Source organism: Lactuca virosa, chromosome 9 (assembly GCF_052849685.1).
Source record: "Lactuca virosa cultivar CGN04683 chromosome 9, Lactuca_virosa_CGN04683_v6, whole genome shotgun sequence".
In the NCBI taxonomy this organism is placed as follows: Eukaryota; Viridiplantae; Streptophyta; class Magnoliopsida; order Asterales; family Asteraceae; genus Lactuca; species Lactuca virosa.
In genome coordinates this window covers 277,127,676-277,134,968 of record NC_136434.1, presented here as the reverse complement: position 1 = coordinate 277,134,968, position 7,293 = coordinate 277,127,676, and positions in this window count along the sequence as shown.

Sequence of the window (7,293 nt, the reverse complement as noted above, 5' to 3'; positions counted from 1 at the left end):
TCAAATATAATATTTTAATTATTTTCATATCAATATATTACGTAGGATTATTAGCCACTTTATGTACTTGTAATCATCTTTTTATTTGACTTTTAACTTTTTTTTTAATTTTATTGTTTATTTATTAGTTTCTCAAGAGTATTATTTGATATAGATGAAATATAGTTGGGAAATTATATCAGAATTATAAATCATAAATATTTTTGTATGATATATTAAATAAAGAAAATAAACATAAAAGTGATTCAACAAAATCGAAAAAGACAATATAGACTTATAGAGTTTATACTTTATATGCTTTACTTTTTCAGACTTTTCCTATTCCTTTTAAATAAAAATCATTTTCCTGACAATTAAGATATGCAAGGTACAATACAAGTTAATGTTCAATCCACTTAACGACTTGTTCCAAACATATGTGATCTCTCTCTCTCTCTCTCTCTCTCTCTCTCTCTCTCTCTCTCTCTCTCTCTCTCTCTCTCTCTCTCTCTCTCTCTCTCTCTCTCTCTCTCTCTCTCTCTCTCTCTCAGTTTATATGTTATTCAAGTAATTAATTGTTTAATGTTTACTAATTTTGAATATTATATTGTTTTATTTGATATACACAAGATAATAAAGCAATCAACTAAAAATATATAAATGTCACAATTAACTTCAAATAAAATATATGTAAATTTTAAAAAAACATTCAAAATATTAAGATATTAAGAAAATACAAATAATCGTAAGTTGGAAACCAAAAACATAAACATAAACAACATTTTTGTTCATTAAAGACGAATCATACACAACCTAAGGTTTTTATTTTTTTGAATATCAAAATACTTCTTTCATCAAATCCTACAACACTATCAAAATCTACGAAAATCAAGCAAACACTCATAAGTCAAAACCTACTACATCTTTTCCTAAACATCTACACAAATACTACAAAAGCCTGTAAAAGCTTTTACACAATACCCAATTAAACAAATACAAATACAATAAATATCATAATACATAAACTTTTTTGAATAAAAAACACAAATGTGGTGTTCCTTCACTATGATTTTCTTTATCAACATGAATATTTACATATCTACACATGACTATTACATATTGAATATTTACATGACATAATTAGAAATTGGTCAACAAAAAAAGAAAGTTCGATGTTTGAAAAAATATATCTCCATTACCCATTCTCATCTTTGTCTCTCTAACTTCCTTCGGTTTTCTCAGATCTAAATAGGGTCAATGATGTGGTGAGGGTTGTGGAGGTGTTTATGTGAGCAGTGAAGGTATATGTGACCGTAATTAGAATGAAAGTAATTGAGGGTGCCTGTAAAGGGTTTTTACATCTAAGGTTTTTAGAAATGGTTAGGAAAACAAATTTGGGTGGTAGAAGGCAGAAGAATAATAGTTAAAGGTGGATCTAAACGGTGGCTATTGTGGTTTACCGATGCTAGGGAGTGTTGCAGTTTCTTGAAAGGGGAAAAGAGTATGGCAGCTTGAAAACAACAGCATGTGAGGGAGCGACGCCTAGCTGGTAAGGCTTAGCGGTGACGATGGTGATTGTGACGGTGCAAGGCAGCGATTTTGTAGCTGAAAGCGACGGTTAAGGTTTTTAGAGAGACGAAGTGAAAGTGTTTAGGGTTTTTACATTTTAGATCAAAAGAAGAGATAACGTGAGAATAATTCATAATAGCATTAGCTTATATAATGAAAGAGTATGCTTGTTTGTGTAAACTTTACATTTTGATTGGTTATTTTTTTTTCACATGGATCGCAATCTCCACCCTTCAAATTCATCTAAAGGCCTAAATTCAACCTCCTTGTTTTTAAGACTTAGTCTTAAAACTTTCCATCTTCTTATTATGTATATATTATAAAGTATTATAGATATAAGATCAAGTCAGTCTTACCGTTAGTAGGCCTCATTCACGAAGCCGGTCTATAAGGGGGGTATAAGGTTACTGCCTATAAAATGGCAGTTAAATGGGTGTCCACTCTCACCCACCACTTCCTTGACTGGTGGAGGGTCGTTAGCCGAACGGGTAGGATAGGACTATAATTCACATTAAAAGTATAATGATAATAATAAAGTAACTAAATGTTTTATTAAAATTCTCAATCTTAGTTACTTTAGGAAAATGTGAAATTGATGCTAATCCATGAAAATTGCACTTTGCACCTTGTCAAGTCGTTGATGGAGCGTGTGTGGTTAAACGGCAAATTAACTTGGACTAGTAAGGGTGGCAAAGGGTGACTCGATGTTTATCATAAGATCAATGGAGCGTGTGTGGTTAACCGACACATTGATTGGGTGATAAAGACGAGAGTACCAAGCACATTTTGCATGGTTATTCACACCTTGTTTTTGTGATCCTCGGCATCCCAGTCACAAACCTGAAGGGCATAATCGAGATTTAAACATGCCATTGAATTGTTCAATGAATCTCAAAGGATCTAGGAATTTCAATCCAATTAAAACTTAATAACAATTTCGTTTTTCATGGAGGAAATTGTTAAATCGTCATTTACCTACCTTCAAATATTTTGCAAGTTGGATTACGGCATCCCTCTTCCAATTTGTAAAATATTGTGTTGGTTCCTAGCCTTAATATTTTATTTTTGGTGTTATATTAAGGACTCTTTATCTAATCTAAACTTTATCTTTCTTCCTCTTCAGATGTCTTCCAATACTGCTTCTGGCTCAAACCCTATTGGCTCCTTCTCTCTCATGAACCTTTGTGGGAGAGTCATCTTTGATGGGTCCAACTTCAATGACTGGATTAGCAACATCAGGATGGTCACTCGCTATGAGGACAAGGAATATGTCCTAGACAAGGAGCTGAAGGAAATCGATGAGTCTTCTACTACTCCTGAGGAGATCGTTGAGTTTAGGACTCATGAGAAGGATGCCACCACGGTGTCTTGTATCATGTTGGCCACCATGACAGCTGAACTCCATAAGTCCTATGAGGACTTATACCCTTTTGAGATGCAACAGGACCTGATGGAAAGATACCATCAGAGTGCTCGTCAAGAGAGGTACGAAATCATCTCTTCCATGATAACAACCAAGATGAAGGATGGTGAACCCATCACGGGCCACTGGCAGAAAATGCAAAGGTTTGTGGACCGGTTGCTAAAGTTGAATGTAAACTTCCCTTAGGAGATGGCTATTGATATCATTCTACACTCCTTACCTCCATGTTATGATCAGTTCCTCATGACCTATCATATGAACAAGGAGGATGTCACACTTAGCAAACTTCAAGGGCTTTTGAGGACTGCCGAAAGTGGTCTCAAAGGCAAATCGGTTGTTACTACTCCTACCACCGCCCCTGTTCTGGCAACTGGACAAGGGAAAGGGAAGAAGAGGAAGGCTCCCTCAAAGAGCCGCAAGGGAAAGTCTCTTGATGGATCCTCTACAAGTGGGACCAAGGCTGGTTCTGCTGCTCCCTCTTCCATTCCTAAGGAAGCAGAGTGTTTCTACTGTCACGAGAAAGAGAACTGGAAGCGAAGCTACCCCAAATACTTGCAAGATGTTAAAGATGGGAAGGTTAAGGCCACCCATGCAGGTATTTATACTATTCTATCTAAAAACTCATCACATTCTAACTCTTTCGTTCTTGACACAGGTTGTGGATTTCACATTTGTTTTGATGCGCAAGGCCTAAAAAGAAGTAAGGATGTGGAGCATGGGAAGATAAACTTGATCATGGGGAATAGGAAGGTTTCACTTGTCACCAAGATTGGAGTTTACTCTTTATTGCTTAGTAGTGGGTTAGAAATAGATTTGAATAATTGTTGCTACTCGTCTGATATGGCGAGAAATATTATTTCCTTTAATGGTTTGTACAAACAAGGCTATAGTTTTTCATTTGATAATGAAATTGGTGCTATAAATGTTTATTATAATGGTGTTTTTTATTTTAAAGCATTACCTTGTAATGGTGTATATGAAATTGTGAATGTTGTAGACAACTTAGGAAATAATGTGTTGCATATCGATTCTTCCAATGAATTGGATAAAGCATGCTTGTGGCATTTTTGTCTTGGACATGTTAGCAAGAAGCGCATAGGCCAACTCCAAAAGGCTGGAGTTTTAGAGTCATTCGACTTAAGGTCGGATGACACTTGCGAATCTTGCTTACTTGGAAAGATGACTAAATCACCCTTCACTGGTAATTGTGAAAGGGGTGAAGGTTTGTTGGATCTCATACACACCGATGTGTGTGGGCCCTTCAGGACTGCCATAAGGGATGCTAACCGCTTCTATGTGACTTTTATTGATGATTACAGTAGATATGGCTATGTTTACTTAATCAAGCATAAGTCAGAAACCTTTGAGAAATTCAAAGAGTTTAAACAAGAAGTGGAGAATCAGCTGGGCAGGAAGATAAAGATGCTCCGATCCGATCGGGGTGGTGAGTATCCTAGTATCGAGTTCCTAGACTATCTTAAGGAATGTGGAATCGTTTCACAGTTGACGCCACCTAGGACACCACAACTTAATGGTGTAGCTGAGAGGCGCAACCGAACCTTGGTGGATATGGTTCATTCCATGATGAGTCGAGCTTCATTACCAATCTCATTTTAGGGGTATGACTTAGAGACTGCCACCCGTATCCTTAATCTAGCCCATACCAAAAAGGTTTCCAAAACACCTCACGAGATGTGGACTGGGAAAGCTCCCACATTAGACCACATCAAGGTTTGGGGTTGCGAGGCTTTCATGAGACGCGAGACTCATGACAAGCTCGAACCTCAGAGTGAGAGGTGTATTTTCATCGACTACCCACAGAAATCCTTTGGTTATCTCTTCTACAGACCGAGTGAAAATGTTGTCTTCGTTGCGAGGAGAGGAGTCTTTCGCGAGAGAGAGCTCATAGGCCAAGGAGACAGTGGGAGGAAAATTGACCTTGAAGAGATTCAAGATTCAAGCGGTGAAGGAACCTCAAACACTAGCGAGCAACCTGAGGAGGAAACTCATGCTGAAAAGATCGACAAGTTTGTACCTCTGAGGCGTTTCGGTAGAGTTAGTGTTCCACTTAAGTACTATGGTTTCCATATTACTGCAGAAGGTGATACATTTATCAGTGATATCACACTGGTAAATTTGGACAAACCTAACAACTACAAGGAATCCATGGCGGGCCCCGAGTCTGCTAAATGGAAAGAGGCGATGGACAGCTAGATTCAGTCCATGTATGACAATTAACTTTGGAACTTAATTGACAATGTACCGGGTTATAAGACAGTCGGGAGCAAATGGATCTTCAAGAAGAAGACCGAAATGGATGGAAATGTACACACTTATAAGGCGCGACTGGTTGCGAAGGGCTTTACTCAAACTTCGGGAGTTGACTATGATGAGACCTTCTCGCCAGTAGCAAAAATTAATTTTATTAGGGTTATGCTAGCCATAGTTGCATTTCATGATTATGAAATATGGCAAATAGATGTCAAAACCGCTTTCCTTAATGGAAGTTGGCTGAAGATGTTTACATGAGTCAACCAGAGGGTTTTGTCGATGCAAAGTACCTTAATAGAGTGTGTAAGCTTTAGAAATCCATTTATGGGTCGAAACAAGCATCTCGCAGATGGAATCTTTGTTTCGATGAGAAGGTCAAAGAGTTTGGCTTTTCGAGAAGCGAGGATGAGTCATGTGTATGTGTCAGAGCTAGTGGGAGCATAGTTATCTTTTTGGTGTTGTATGTGGATGACATACTACTCATAGGAAATAACATCCCAACCTTGCAGGAGGTTAAGTCCTGGCTTGGGAAGTGTTTCTCTATGAAGGACCTTGGGGAAGCTGCCTATATTCTTGGGATAAGGATATTGAGATACAGGAGTAAGAGACTAATTGGACTTAGTCAAAGTACCTACTTGGACAAATTGTTGAAGAGGTTCAACATGCATAATTCCAAGAAAGGTGACTTACCGATCCAGAGCAATGCCAAACTGAGCAAGGCTCAGAGTCCGAGTATAGAGGCTGAGATGCCTGAGATGAGTCGAATACCATATGCTTCCGCTGTTGGCTTGATCATGTATGCTATGATTTGTACTCGCCCTGATGTGGCTTTTGCTTTGAGCATGGTCAGCAGATATCAAGGGAATCCTGGCAAGGCTCACTGGACCGCAGTGAAAAACATTCTCAAGTACCTACAGAGGACTAAGGACTGGGTCTTTACCCTCGGTGGGAGTGATGACTTGAGAGTGACAGTGTATAGTGACTCCAGCTTTCAAACCGACAGAGATAATTTCCGCTCTCAGTCGAGCTGGGTGTTTACCCTAAATGGAGGTGCAATTACTTGGAAAAGTTCCAAGCAGGAGACTGTAGCTGATTCAACGTGCGAATCAGAGTACATAGCAGCAAGAGAAGTGATGAAGGAGGTGATATGGCTGAAGAACTTCATCGGAGACCTTGAGTTGTACCAGTTATAAAGGAGCCTGTGGAGATTTTCTGTGACAACGATAGTGCGGTTGCCCTAGCCAAGGAACCAAGGGATCATGACAGGTCCAGACACATCGATAGGAAATATCACTTCATAAGACACAAGATAGAAGAAGGACTCCTCGTGGCAAAGAGGGTATCATCAGATGAGAACCCGAAAGATCCCCTCACGAAGGGACTGAGTAGGGTTAAGCATTTACAGCATGCGAGGCGCATTGGGCTGAAGGATGATATTAGTTTTAATTATAAGATAACTCTTGAAACTTGTAATAGTTGAAATGTAATTGACATTTGGTGCTTAAATAAAAGGTGTTTTTTATTTACTAGTATGGTACCGTCTTGTGTCAATCATTTACTATTGTTTCATTTTGCATGTTTTAACATCCAGAATAATTATATTATTCAAACTATCTACAGCCGATCATACGTTGGAAGTAGGTATTAAATCAAGACTGTCATGAATTTTGTTTGTAGATTTCTCTGAATGGTATTAGACATAGCAAAGTTTGCTACAACATTCATGAGTGCACATACGGTCTGAGTATAGAATTAAACCCACGATCACTTGTATCACTTCATGGAATTCATCTTGAGTGATCGTGAGACGATAATATCATATAAGTCTTCAAACCTAGATATATGAGTCATTGACTATGAGTTGGTTATACATCGATAGTACGAAAACACATCGGTAACTCGATGTTATAAAACGTATTGTTGTGTATGATTCAATGAATAGATGGTACAAGCATATACTGTCGAAGTTTATCTAATCCTTTTAGTCCTCGGAGGATTCAAAGCGATATCTTGGGCCCCTCAATGATTTTGTTTTGACTTATGTGTCGGGC